This window comes from Myotis myotis, unplaced genomic scaffold (assembly GCF_014108235.1).
Source record: "Myotis myotis isolate mMyoMyo1 unplaced genomic scaffold, mMyoMyo1.p scaffold_m19_p_1, whole genome shotgun sequence".
Taxonomy (NCBI): Eukaryota; Metazoa; Chordata; class Mammalia; order Chiroptera; family Vespertilionidae; genus Myotis; species Myotis myotis.
The window spans coordinates 123,698,112-123,713,122 of NW_023416313.1; the positions used below are offsets into that span (position 1 = coordinate 123,698,112).

A 15,011-nucleotide genomic window follows, 5' to 3' on the forward strand; every position below is an offset into this window, starting at 1 on the left:
TCTCAACCTTGGCTGCACATTAGAATCACCTGAGAATCTTTTTAAAATCCTGATTTCTGGGCCTCATCCTCCAGAAATTCTGTTTCTTTGTTACTAATGTTGTGGCCCCACCCCATAACAAAGAAACAGAATTTCCGGAGGATGAGGCCCAGAAATCAGGATTTTAAAAAGATTCCCAGGTGATTCTAATGTGCAGCCAAAGTTGAGAACCACTGGTTTAGCCTCTTAAGCTTGATCATCCATGAAGGAAGTGGCAAAAATCATGCTCATTTCTTAGAGGTCTCCAGAGATTACTAACCAACAGATTTGATTTTACTAGTGAGCAATGTGCAAATGTTCCATAGGTGGGATTACTGTATTTTCTTGTGTCTGTGATTGGCAGCCAAATGGGCATCCCAGCTTCTAATCTCAGGCAAGTGAACCACTATTTGTCAGTTTCATAGACCTCATAATTTGAGCTCTGCTCCCAATTGGGTATTACAGTTCACAACTGGCAAAGCACATTTTCAGTTTGCCAGCAGCATATTCTGAAATTACTGGGTTTCAGTATGATGTTGGCTGGTACAAGTTTCACTCTTCTTATCAAAATGTGCCCAGTTGGGGCGGGCAGGGCGTAGGTAGGAGAGGTCAATGGCGGGGTGGGGGCATATGTAATACTTTCAACAATAACGATTAAAAATACTTGCGCCCAGCCATTGTCATAATGAATGTTACCCTTTCCTCTTAAATGCTTCTTCTCCAGCCCCTATGTCCACTACTAAAAAAAAGTGAGGATAAGTAGAAACTGTATTCTTAAGGATGAAACTTTTCCTTCTCATCCATGTTTCCCATAAATGGACCAGCCGATTAATCTCACAAGAGGAGCTCCCCAACTCGGCAGTTTTTCTCTAAAACTTTCCTCACCTCCATCATTCTCGGTACCCATCTTCTTTCTAAGTCTTCACCTTCCTCACAGACCCAAGTCAAGAAAACTGTCATTCCGGGAAAACAATATTGGTTTCACCTAATTCCCTTCCAAAAGGGAAACGTTTGGGACCCCATGAACCACTACAGGTTAGGGTACCATCTCCAAGTTCCCGTAGCTAAAGGGACCGGGTGAGTCCAGGGCAACGCGACTGTGGGCTGTTAGACAGACGTGCAGCCTCGGGACGCAGAACCTAAGACCAGCTGGAAAGCCAGAGCGCGGTGCACACCCCTCACCCCACACCCCTCCCCTCGGCACAGGAAACTGAGGCACCGCGCAGGCCCGGCCAGGCGCGACCCCCTCCCCCGCCGCGGGCCGCTCCCCACCCGGCCCACTCCTTTGTCCGGGCCTCCGGCTTCCGGCCGCCTTCTCCCGCCCGGCGCGGCCAGCGGCTGACGCGGCGCGGGAGGAATGCATTTCCGGAGGGAGCGGCGGCGGCGGCAGCGGGAGGAGCGGGTGGGGCGCTTCGAGAAGGCAGGGCCGTAGGGGTCCTTTCTGGCCTGGAGGCGGCTCCGGCCCGCGAGTCCCCGCCTCTCGCCCGGAGGAGGAGGTGGGGGAGGAGGAGGAAGAGCCGCCGCCCGCCGCGCCCGAGATCTAGAGGCCGCGCCAGTTCGCGGGAGAGGCCGAGCGGGAGCCGACAAGCCACGGCCCGAGCGCACCGCGCGGGACCGGACGCCTCCCGGAGAAGGTGGGGACCTGGGCTGGGCGGGCGGCGGCTTCGGGCTCCTGTACGAGGGCGGCTCGGCAGGGACCTTTGTGCTGGACGGCGGGGCTGGTGGCCTGGACCGGAGCGGAAGTGCGGGCCGCCCGCGTCCTCCGGACCTTCCCCGCCGCCCCTCGCTGCCCAGACGCCGGCGCCTGAAGGCTCAGAGCCCGCCCCGCGCCTTCCGAGGGGAGGGCGGCCGGTCTGGGCGCTGTCACTTCGGGGCTTGGGGCTGCTTGCGGAGTACCAGGACCCCACACCGGCCACCCTGACACCGCCACTCAGAGCGATCGTCGCCGGACGCGTGGCCGGGATCCGGTGGGCCAGGGACCTCGGGCCGAGGGCGTTCCCTCGGCCGACGGGGCGCGAGCCGGCGAAGAAGCGGGGACTCCCTGGCCGCTGGGACTGAGACCCACCCGCCCGGGCCGCGTCTCCTCCAGTCTGAGGTCGGCTGCTTTTCCTTTGCTCCACGTTGAGTTCGGTGATTAGCTTCCAGGATAGGGGCTTGTTCGTCCTTCTCCGAGTGGAGTCGGTGCAGCCCTCCGCCTGTGGCGGGGCGAGTGTGGGCTGGGCCCGGCCGGGCAGGCCCAGAGAGTGCGCGGGGGGGTGGGGGGTGGGGCGCAGCGGGCGTGCGGTGTCGCGGGCCTCGGCGGCCATGGCCAGCGCCCGCGGAGGCCCGACGACGCGCGTCCTGTCCTCGCAGGGCGTCCCCCTGGGTCTCCGGGAGATTTAGTGCCAGACGCTGCCAGATCCTATGTATTGCGTGTCCTTTCTTATGCTTCATAATGATAAGTGGTGTTTTAAACAGTACAAGTATTTTTTTTATGCCTAAACAATTTTTATTTTATCAAGTTTGTGCTTTTGAGTCAAAACCTACCACTAATTGGTGGGATCACTGGTAAATGATACTTTCGGCTTCCGTTTCCTCATCTCTAAAATGGGAACAAGAATACTTACGTTAATAATAAAAGTAATAATCACTGTAATAATGACAGTGAAGGCCATGCTTAGCTCAGTGCATTTTATGTGTATTTTCTTATTTAATCGTGGAACCGATCTAATGAAGTAGTTGCTGTTTTATCCCATTTTACAAATGAAGAAACTGAGACACAGGGAGTATAAGGTCATCTAGCCTTGAATGGAGAAACCATGGGGTCTAGCTCCATAGCCCATGTTTGAATCACAGGTTACAGTATAGTTGTAAAAATCAGATGTAAAATGTGAAACACTTGGAGTGTATGATCAAAAGTTGACACCTTTTCATCTCTTCTTGGTATAACAAAAGATTTTTAAAACTCAATATGTAATTGATACCCTCACTGATAAGGTTTCTTTGGGCCTGCATACCACATAGATATTTAGGTGCATAGAATTGCTTCCTGGTTTTTGACTGTTTTGATGGCACAGAAATAACATGCTAAATGAATTTTGATTAGGCATCTTTCTTAAACTATTTATGGCCTTTCTAATAGATCACACAATTGACCACTTTTAGGAATTATTAAGGAATTTTAATTGGAAGTTATCTAGTGTACATTTGTACATTTGTGAACATCAAGGTGCAGAGGGGACAGGGACTTACCTAAGAGTCCCACTATATTCATATTTTCAAATAATTTTGGTTCATTGATCAATATTAAACAAGTGAAGATGAAGTGATGAAGAGGAAATGGATGAAACAAAGTGGTCTTTTGGTTACAGGCATTTGAGGAGAAAGTTATTTTACTTATCCTAAAATTCAGTATAAAATGGAAGACATTATTAGAATAGTAGTTTAAAAGACGGGATGTGGTTCATACTTTACTTCTATAAATAAAAAGCAAATAAACTCTAATTTAGAAAGGTCATCCATGTTGACTTCACAGACCTAAAATCTTAAGTTCTTGTAATGTTGATTCTTTTAAAAAGAATGTTAAGTTGTATATTAAGATTGTTTTCTAATCTCCCTCAGCTTTCTGCACATGAAAAATATAGAATCAACAACATTGAAATCACTGGATTTAGTAATTTTAAAAAGCTTTCTTCTTAACTTTCTGGTCACTAATTAAAATCTACCCCTATTTACCCTCACTGAATGAATATGTAGTTCTATATTGGTGTCAATACATTCCTAACTCTGTAAGTGACTCTGGGGACTGAGATCTGGTCACTCTATAAAACGAAAGTTAATCAAATAGTTTAACATGATGCTGGTTTTCGTGGAATGCTTGCCACTTAATATCTTTTATTGTTTGGCCTCTTGTCAAATAAATGTGGCTCACAGCATGGGGGAGTAGTATAATATTCTATCAGAAGATTTTTCATTAATATCCTGTAAGAGCACTGGTTTACTCTTAACTACAGTGCTAGAGTGATGAGTTTAAACATCAAACTGCTAAAAAATTCAGCACTTTGAATTCTGAGAATTTAAATTTCTGACTATTGTAACAAGCTGAAATTATCTGAGAGGATTCACATGGACTGTTGTTGGAAAGTTAGGATTAGTCAGGTTGTTGGTAAAATGCTAGAGGATTATATTGTGCAAATATGTAAATATCTCTTGTATTAGGTTTATTTTGACATTGGCTGTATATTGTGGGGGTTTTGTGTGTTGCAGAGGTGGGAGTCTTGGGGTAGGAAGGATGCTTTGACAGGGGTAAGGGTAGGGAAGAGTAAAAGGTCCTGAAATAGTATCTGTAGATGTAGAAAACTAAAAAAAGAAAAATGATAGTATGTACTTCTGTTAAAGGAGGTGCGCTCATAAAACCCAGAACATTAGCAGCCTTAGATTATTTCAGTAGACAAGTGAAAAAAATGTGGTATCTTCTTTCAGGAGCTGTGTGCAAAAGGAGCCAAACTGTATTTGGTAAAGTTCTCATCTTTTTAAAGTTGACTAATTCTAAGACTTTTACAGAGTCAAGTTTTTTGTTTTTTTAATTTACATTTGTATTGTCTAAAGTTTTACCTAAGTCTTCTTTTTCCCCAATTGACCCTACCCCTAGCCCTTGCGCCCCCCCCCCCCCCCCCAGTGTCTGTGTCCATTGGTTATGCTAATATGCATGCTTACAAGTCCTTTGGTTGCTCTCTAACTCCCCCTCCCTCCCCTACAATTTGTCTCTGGATCTATTCTTGTTCATTAAATTATGTTGATCATTATATCCCTCATATGAGTGAGATCATGTGATATTTATCTTTCTCTGACTGGCTTATATCGCTTAGCATAATGCTCTCCAGCTCCATCCATGCTGTTGCAAATGGTAAAAGTTCCTTCTTTTTTATAGCAGCATAGTATTCCATTGTGTAGATGTACTACAGTTTTTTAATCCACTCATCTGCTGATGGGCACTTAGGCTGTTTCCAAATTTTAGCTATTGTAAATTGTGCTGCTATGAACATAGGAGTGCATATATCCTTTCTGATTGGTGTTTCTGGTTTCTTGGGATATATTCCTAGAAGTGGGATTACTGGGTCAAATGGGAGTTCCATTTTTAACTTTTTAAGGAAACTCCACACTGTCTTCCACAGTGACTGCACCTGCAGTGCAGGAGGGTTCCTTTTTCTCCACATCCTCACCAGCACTTGCCATTTGTTGATTTGTTGATGATAGCCATTCTGACAGGTGTGAGATGGTACCTCACTGTTGTTTTGATTTGCATCTTCTTGGATGATTAGTGACTTTGAGCATTTTTTCATATGTCTCTGGGCCTTCTGTATGTCCTCTTTCGAAAAGTGTCTATTTAGATCCTTTGCCCATTTTTTGATTGGATTGTTTATCTTCCTTTTGTTAAGTTGTATGAGTTCTCTGTAAATTTTGGAGATTAAACCCTTATCGGAAATATCATTGGCAAATATGTTCTTCCATGCAGTGGACTTCCTTGTTGTTTTGTTTGATGGTTTCTTTTGCTGTGCAGAAGCTTTTTATTTTGATGTAGTCCTATTTGTTTATTTTCTCCTTAGTTTCCATTGCCCTAGTTACTGTGTCGGTAAAGATATTGCTACAACAAATGTCTACTGCTTTGGTGCCTATGACTTCTTCTAAGATTTTTATGGTTTCCTGTCTTACATTTAAGTCCTTTAGCCATTTTGAGTTTGTTCTTGTGTATGGTGTAAGTTGGTGATCTAGTTTCATTTTTTTGCTTGTATCTGACCAATTTATTGAAGAGACTGTCTTGACTCCATTGTATGCTCTTGCCTCCTTTGTCAAATATTAATTGAGCATAATGGCTTGGGTCGATTTCTGGGTTCTCTGTTCGGTTCCATTGGTCTATATGTCTGTTCTCGTGCCAGTACCAGGCAGTTTTGAGAACCATGGCTTGGTAATATAGCTTGATATCTGGTATTGTGATCTCTCCAACTTTGTTCTTCTTTCTCAGGATTGCTGTGGCTATTCGGGGTCTTTTTTTTTTTATTCCAGATGAATTTTTGGAGAGTTTGTTCTACAGAGTTAAGTTTTACTTTTATTTTTTAAAAATACGTTCTTATTGATTTTAGAGAGGAAGGGAGACCACAACCCAGGCATGTGCCCTTAGCCAGAATCGAACCTGGGACCCTTCAGTCCGCAGGCGGAGGCTCTATCCTCTGAGCCAAACCGGCTAAGGCCAGAGTTAAGTTTTATTAATAGAATAATAAAACGTGGGTTTTTAGAAGTCAACTGCCTTGAAATTTTATTTTTTGTCTGTGGCTTTACAAGATAAGGTTAACTATTTTTACCAATATGCCAAAGCATGTGTATATCATTTCATTGTGAAATATGTGTGTGTGTGTTTGTGTGTGTGTGTGAATCAAAGAAAGTGTTTCAAATGGCTATTTGAAGCAGTGTCTGTGTGTGTGTATTTCTTACTGTAGGGACATTATACAGTTTCTAAAATGTAGGTTCTTGAACTGCAGGAATGTTTTTATTAAGGTTTATAATATCTTACTATATTGCTGTGGATATACATGTATTTTACCTTATATGTAAATATGCATATATTTTGGGTGCCTGTATGTATGCTCAAAATATTTTTAATAATAAAGGTGAGTGGTCAAAAAGCTTTGGAGATCATTGTAATGTATAGGAAATGATTTGGTTGGGGGTACAAGAACTACTTTAGGAGGGAGAATTGATAAAACTTGGAGTTTGATGTAAGGGAGATGAGAGAAATCCAGTGATACAGTTTCTGGTTAGATGATGCCATTCGCCAAGGTAGGCAATATGACCACAAGGGAGTAATCTAGTAGACTGAGGGTGAATGAATTTATAATGCTGAAGGTTTTCTTTAAGGTGTGCATGGGACATACATATGTAGAGATGTTTAGAGTGCAGAATGGCAGCACACACACAAAAAAGTCTGGTTGGTAATTCTTATCTGTAACTGCTAGATGAAGCAATAGGCTGCAGGTGAAAACACCAATGGAGAATGTAGAGCAGCGGTTGTCAACCTTGGCTGCACATTAGAATCACCTGGGAATCTTTTTAAAATCCTGATTTCTGGGTGTCATCCTCCGGAAATTCTATTTCTTTGTTATGGGGTGGGGCCACAATATTAGTAACAAAGAAACAATTTCTGGAGGATGAGGCCCAGAAATCAGGATTTTAAAAAGTTCCCAAGTGATTCTAATGTGCAGCCAAGGTTGAGAATCACTGGTGCAGAGCAAGCATGTCAAACTCAAAAGCTATCAGGGGCCAAATAAACAAGGTTTAATTATGTGGGCCGCAAAAAACAAAAGTTTCAATTTTAATAGAAACATAGGTTTATTTTGACAGAGACATACTTCGTACATAGGGCTGAAATAAGTGAGTAATCATTAACATAAAATAATAGAACACTTTAATAAAAATTAATATTTTTTCTTGAACATTAACTTACCAGGCACTGAATAACTACACAAATTAATATGCACAATGCAAATAAACCTATTTTTCTTGTTCTCTGAAAGCGAAATATTTCCTCTTGGCACACCAAACAAGTCAGTCCAAGACTAATGACGTGGCAATCGGCTGCTAAAATATTTGCTGTTAGCATTAGTGGAGAGAAATGGTGCGCCTGCATAAGGTGAGGAAGGGAAATGAATGCAACACGATTATAGTAATCAGTCATTAGTGAATGTTGTAGTTTGTTATTAATAACTAGAGCCCCGGTGCACCGGTGGGGTCCCTTGGTCTGGCCTGTGGGGATCCGGCCGAAACTGGCTCTCGGACATCCCCTGAGGGGTCACGGATTGTGAGAAGGTACAGACCAGGCTGAGGGACCCCACTGGTGCAGGATCAGGGCCAGGGAGGGACTGTGGGAGGGCTCCAGGGCATGTCTGGCCTGTCTCCCAGTCCCCAATGGGCCAGACCCCAACAGCAAGCTAACCTTCCGGTTGGAGTGTCTGCCCCCTGGTGGTCAGTGCGTGTCATAGCTACCGGTCGAACGGTCGAACAGTCGCTTGGGCTTTTACGTATATAGATTATGTATAACAGGGTATTGTAAAAATTAAGTTACACAATTTTTATTAAAATGTTTCTTACATACTGTTATATTGGCTGGACCACAAAAATAGTCATTGTGGGCTGCAAGTTTGACATGCTTGGTGTAGAGTAAAAAGGGGCCAAGGAGAACTTGGAAACACTTGGTAGTCAAGGTCTGGGAAGATGCAAAGGAGTCTACAAAAGGATTTCCCTTCCCCAGTTTCTAATTCCTTTGTGTGACAGTTCAATGAGTGACTTGGGTATTTGTGGGTTTTCCCTTGGGCATGTATGGTTTAAGGACAGACTGACTAGTCTTTTGAGATAATTAGAGAAGCAGTTTGATGCAGTAAGGTTTCTTGATTGGGAGAGAGGAGATACGGGTTTCAGTGCAAGTTCTGCCATTGACTTTCTCTATGACATTAGTGGAAATACTTCACCTTCGAATAAGGCTTTGGTTTCTGCATTTATGCCAGAAAGTAGTGGTCTCTACTTTTCCCACATTCTGTGAGTTGAAAGGTAGCTGCTGCTTGACCTGAGCACTGCAGAGTATATAGCTCTTCTCTTCTCTTCAATGAACAACCAGTTTCTGTGTCATCACTATAGAGGGGGGAGGTGCTGTGCCAAAGTATCCTTTTAAAGGAAGCCTGCTGCCATGGGCAGTGTGGCTAAGTTGGTTGGAGCATTGTCCTGTACACCAGAAGGTGGAGGGTTTGATTCCCGATCAGGGCACATACCCAGGTTTCTGGTTCCACCCCCAGCCAGGTTGCATGATGTTTCTTACATTCATGTCTCTCTCTTCCTCTCTCTAAAATCAATAAAAAATTTTAAAAAAAGAAGCCTGCTTATGCTAAACAGCCAAATCTGTTACTGTTTGCTCTTTGTTAGCTTGTACCTCTGTTGTACATTACATTTTAATCTATCTGTATAGTGAGTGCCAGTTACCTGAAAAATGTGCTGAGGAAGTGTAGGAGCAAGAAGTTGTCATGGATCTTGCTGTTGAGTATACCAGTATTGTGGAGTTGGGATAAGTATGTTCAGTCTAGGGAAACATAGCAAGTACCAAAGAATATTTTACACAATGTACCATATAAAATAATATTTTTTAATAGATCCTGAGAAAAAGATCAGCTCTGGAGTAAGTGATTTTGGAAGGTTTTGTAGAGGAGCTTATAAAGAAAGGTATGAGCAAATATGTGGATGATAGATGGGTGACATATTCAAAGGACAGTGTAGTACAAAGCAGAATCTAGTATGATTTAGCAAATATTGTTTGATTACTTCTAAAATGGGAGATCAGAGTACTTGTAAAATTGATTTTTTAAAAAATTTTAGATATAGTGTTTATACTTTGTTGGGTAGAGTAAAAGGATTATGTTGAATAAATCTAGGATTAAGATGCAAAAAAAAAATATTGAAGACCTGGATTCTTGCCTCCAGTTCTAGTCTGATGAGGTTCACAGACACAAATACAATTAGTGATAATAGAAGTTTTATAATAGAATTAAAGTAACACTTTATTATTGAGCATCACTAAAGGTTTGTCATTCACTGTGCTAGGCACTACAAAGATGATGTTTTAGTACTACAAAGAATGGAGTAGTTAATTTTGCATATTGTAGTTGGAGAAGAGATGAAGAGCCAATGAAGGCCAAAATAAAGCCAGACAGGTAGAAGAAAAGTTAGTATTTAATTTTTATTTATTTAGTATTCGTTGTAGATAATGTAGTTTCAGTGGAGTGATGAGGAAAGTATTTACATGAAAAAAATTTGAGGAATATACCGTTTGAAGTATGCAAATCGTATGTCAGTGATAAGTTTATTGAATGAATATGTAAACAACTTAGCTTTCATACTCTATGAAATTAGGAATAGTAATTTTTTAGCGCTCCAATATTTTATAGTTTATGACATTTCATATTATGAATTTAGTGCTTCTTTAAAAGGTGATGGTGGGTCATATTTCATTATTGCAGGAAGAGACTGTAGTTTAAAAAAGTGCATTTAATGTTATTTTAGGGCACATCAAAAACACAATAGGCGATGGATTTGTGCTTCTTAAAGAAGCATGGGTTTTAAAAGATTGAGAACCTTTTATTAAGTAGACACTTGGTTTCTTATGTTTAGAAGCCTATGACCAGTGAATGAGTAGGAAACTAAGAAGAAAGTTCAGTAATCAAGTAAACTGTGATCTGTACATCACTATAAAGATATTTGTTGCTGAGAGCTTTCACACTCATGGTCATATTTTATGCTTAAAACAGTTCTGAGGTAGATATTATGCCCAGCTTACTACTGAGTAAAATGAGAAAGTTATTTTTCCCTATGTTTAGTTAGGTTTTAAAACATTTATTACATATTTAAATCATACCCAGCACTGCTTGTTCTACTTACTCCACTACAAGACAGAGAGGAAATGTGACAAATGACATGGTCAACATTTATTAAAGTTTTGATTAAGTAAGAATTTTGGAGTGGCCCACTTAAAAAGTGGATAAAATTACACAATTTGGGAACTTAGTTTACAGTTCTCCTTAATTGAAATTATGTGGAAGAAATTGTGCTTTCAAGTGCTTACTGATATCACTAATCAGGATGGATAACTTTTTTTTGCTAGCTCAATTCATAGTTATTTTTGTAAATTTGCCTCCAAGTAAAATTTCCCAACTGAAACAGTTACTAACTTTTTCTTTTCTACTCAAAGGGAAAGGCAACATCTATATATTCTATAGACATACAAAAGTATTAAGAAGGAACAGCTCACTAGGCTTGTTTGAAGAATATCAATTGCTTGGTGATGTCTTACTTTTGAGTGGAAGGAGGAACTGGGAAGAATTAAGTTCAGGAAACTTTTCATGTTCATTTCGGACCAGCGCTTAATAAAATGTCTTATAGCTTTGTTTAAAGAGTTTATTTTTCTGCTTATATTTCAAGTTTGCCTTTCTGTAGTTTTGGAGTTTATTTTGTGCCCTTCACCAATTTTTTAAATTTAATGCTTGTTTTTTTCTTACATAAGGCTATCGTTTTCTGGGAATGGTGGTGGTATACCAGTTGTCTGTTTATTAGATCACCATTGATTGTATAAAAATGCATCTAATTGTTTTGTATTATTTTGCATTCTGTATGGTTAAGCCTTCTCTTCCTGTCATGATTCTGTTCCCAGTGTTTATAAGTTCTGTAGAGGATTTCAATTTAAATTTCCTTTCTTGCCTATGTATATTTTTCCACCAGTTACATTTTTTATCATAAAAGATCTACTTGAGATTTTTTAAATTCCTTGAAAAGCATAATGAATGCATCTAGATCAGCGGTTCTCAACCTGTGGATCGCGACCTCTTTGGTGGTTGAACGACCCTTTCACAGGGGTTGCCTAAGACAATCCTGCATATCAGATATTTACATTACGATTCATAATAATAGCAACATTACAGTTATGAAGTAGCAATGAAAACAATTTTATGGTTGGGTCACAACATGAGGAAATGTATTTAAAGGGCCAGAAGGTTGAGAACCACTGATCTAGATGTTCAGAGATTCTCCACTTTCTTTTACTTTTTGTCCTTTCGAAGTTTTTCATAGTTAAGTATCATGCCCTTCCATCCCCCCACTTTCAGTGATCTTCAAGGCTTTTTATTTGCCAATCAGAAGACCGATGTATGGATTTGTGCCCAGGTGGGGTCCCTCGGGGTGGCCTGTGGGGATCGGGCCGAAACCCACAGTCCAATGCTGCCTGCAGCTCCTACCCGCCGCTCCCACTCATTGTGGCCCCACTGCGCCTACCCCCACTGCGCCTACTGTGGGCTCACGCCCAATCAGTCCAGATCAGGAGAGGCTCCTGCCGGCACAGCAGTGCTCGCCAGCCATGAGCCCTGTGTCTGGCGCCCTCCCGAGGGGAGTGGCCTGCAGAATTGGGCCTAAACCAGCTCTCCGACATCCTACGAGGCGTCCCGGATTGTGAGAGGGCACAGACCAGGCCGAGGGACCCCACCGGTGCACGATTGGGACTGGGGAGGGACCACAGGAGGGCTCCAGGGCGTGTCCGGCCTTGTTTCACCCAGACCCGATCGGGGCGATCATGGCTGCTGGCTGGGGAGGGACGCAGGACGTTGGCCACTTGGGGAAGGACTGTGGGAGGGCTCCAGGGTGCGTCCGGCCCATCTTGCTCAGTTCCAACGGGCTGGATCCCAACAGCAAGCTAACCTACTGGTCGGAGCGTCTGCCCCCTGGTGGTCAGTACACATCATAGCGAACAGTTGAGCAGCGTTAGGATATCATTAGCATATTATGCTTTGATTGGTTGAACAGTCGAATAGTCACCAGATGACTGGGCACTTAGCATATTAGGCTTTTATTATATAGGATATGTTGTATATCCATTCTTTATCTTCCTTTTGCCCTTGTGTGGTGATAATTGACCTTCCATATGCTTATTTTCCTGGAGAAGATGGGTATTTTGTCTTCAGTCTGTTATTGTGTAATTTTCTTAAAGTATCTGGTGTTGTTATGAACTATTCTCAGATTTCACATTGTTTTGGGAACCTATAGCTTTGGAGCGGCCAAACCTTTGTTGTTGGAGCTCTTTAGTCCCGAAGCCTTTTTTCTTCTTGGTGGGAGTAGTGAATTTTAGGAAGTTTCTAGTTCAGGGTACTGTTTATTCTATTTACCCACAGTGAATGGAAAGTATTTCAAATAAGTACTTAGTTGCATCTTTGCCTTGGAATACTTAGCATCTTATCTTCTCTTTCCTGTTCTCTGTCCCTCCACCACCCCCCTTCATCCTTTCTGCTAAGTTTTTGTTAATTATTAACTCTAACTTATTATTTGGGCTATGACAGAGGTGGGGAAAAGTTTGAGTTTTAATTGGTCTTTCTGTAAGGCAGTGGTTCTCAACCTTCTGGCCCTTTTAATACAGTTCCTCATGTTGTGACCCAACCATAAAATTATTTTCGTTGCTACTTCATAACTGTAATGTTGCTACTGTTATGAATCATAATGTAAATATCTGATATGCAGGATGGTCTTAGGTGACCCCTGTGAAAGGGTCGTTCGACTGCCAAAGGGGTCGCGACCTACAGATTGAGAACCGCTGCTGTAAGGGGAAAGGTGCTCTTGACTCTGAATGAATTCACCCCCAACTCTCACCCTCACATTTGATGGTATCCTTAGAGATCAGTAGGATTTTTCAAATTTCCTTCAATTTATGCTCTGCCATCTCATTGCTTTCTTCGTGGGGCAAAGTGGAATGAAAGCAGACCTTCCAGCCCCAGTCAGGCCTTCAGATGACTGCAGCCCAGCTGATGGCTTGGCTGCAACCTGGAAGAGACCCTGGGCCAGAACCACCTGCTAAGAGTCTCCTAGATTCCTAACTCTCAAACTACAGGATATAACAGATGTTGTTGTTTTAAGCTGCTAAGTTTGAGGGCAGTTTGTTATGTAGTAGTAGATAACTAGAACAGAGGCATTTCCCACAAAGTAAGGGAAATTTACAGTTGCATCTGATATGTGGAATCTAATGAACAAAATAAACTAACAAAATGAAAACAGACTCACAGATAGGTAATAGACTTGACAGCTATGAGAAGGGAGATGGTTGGGGGGCTGGGCGAAAAAGGTGAAGGGATTTAGCAAGAAAAAACAAACAGACCCATAGACATAAGGGTTTCCCAAAATTCACTCAAGATTTGAATTTTACGCCATTGTGCCGTAAAGTGTTGCCAACAAAAAGAAAAGATAGCATGACAGCTGACAGTTCAGGGTTATTAAAAATGGAGCGCTACACGAAAGAACAACGTGTTTTCATTGTTGAGCAATATTTTAAAAATAATGAAGGTTTGGCAGCTACAGTTCGCAATTTTCATGCAAAATATGGTCGGAATAGTGATTTAACTTCATCAACTGTGAAGAGATTAATTAAAAAATTTAGGGAGACTGGATCAATTAGTGATCTTAAACACTCTGGCCGTCCTTCAACAAGTCGTTCAACACAAAACATCGAAGCAGTTCGTGAGAGTGCTGCTGAGAGTCCAGGGACATCAATTTGGCACCGTGGTCAAGAATTGGACATTTCGAGATGCTCTCTACAGCGTATTCTCATGAAAGCTTTGTATCTTCATGCTTGCAAAGTTCAATTGACTCAAGAACTGAAGCCTACTGACCACGCACAGCAAATAGAGTTTGTTGAATGGATTATGGAACAACAAGTGGATGCTGATTTTTCGAACAAAATCATCTTCAGTGATGAGGCTCATTTTCATCTTGATGGCTTGGTTAATCGACAAAATTGTTGCATTTGGGGTTCAGAAAATCCACGAGTGATTGTTGAGAAACAAATGCATCCACAACGTGTCACTGTTTGGTGCGGATTTTGGGCTGGAGGCATCATTGGACCATTCTTCTTCAAAAATGCGGCTGCTCAGGCAATAACAGTTAATGGTGCTCTCTATCGCGACATGATAATTCAGTTTTTTGTGCCTAAATTGCAAGATATGGATGTGGATGACATGGTTTCAACAAGACAGTGCCACATGCCATACAGCCCAAGAAACAATTCAATTACTGCATGAGTCATTTCCTGGTCGTGTAATTTCCCGTTTTGGTGATCAGAATTGGCTGCCCAGATCATGCGATTTAACGCCGTTGGACTTTTTTCTTTGGGGTTTTTTGAAGTCTAAGGTTTATGCCAACAAGCCCAGGCAGGACCACCCACACCTTGAAGGAGGAAATTGAGCACTGTATCAATGAAATTCGGCCACATTATGCAAAAACAGTCATGGAAAATTTCAACAAAAGAGTGTGTATGTGCCAGCAAAGCCCTGGAGGCCATTTACCTGATATGCTATTCCATACATAACCCTATACCAGCCGTGGGCAAACTACGGCCCGCGGGCCGAATCCGGCCCGTTTGAAATGAATAAAACTAAAAAAAAAAAAAAAGA

General features: G+C 42.1%; 1 protein-coding gene across 2 annotated transcripts in view; it reads left to right on the top strand.

Moving 5' to 3' along the window:
* The first annotated feature begins 1,470 nt into the window (after positions 1–1,470).
* Positions 1,471–15,011, top strand: part of ITGB1 (integrin subunit beta 1) — a 61,858-nt gene continuing 48,317 nt past the window's right edge. Inside the window, exon 1 of one of the 2 annotated variants that reach the window (XM_036350850.1) lies at positions 1,471–1,652. The gene's annotated coding sequence lies outside the window, so the exon portion shown is untranslated. Of the gene's footprint in view, positions 1,653–1,687; positions 2,114–15,011 lie in introns of those variants that run through there. The other variant, XM_036350859.1, reaches the window with a different exon arrangement.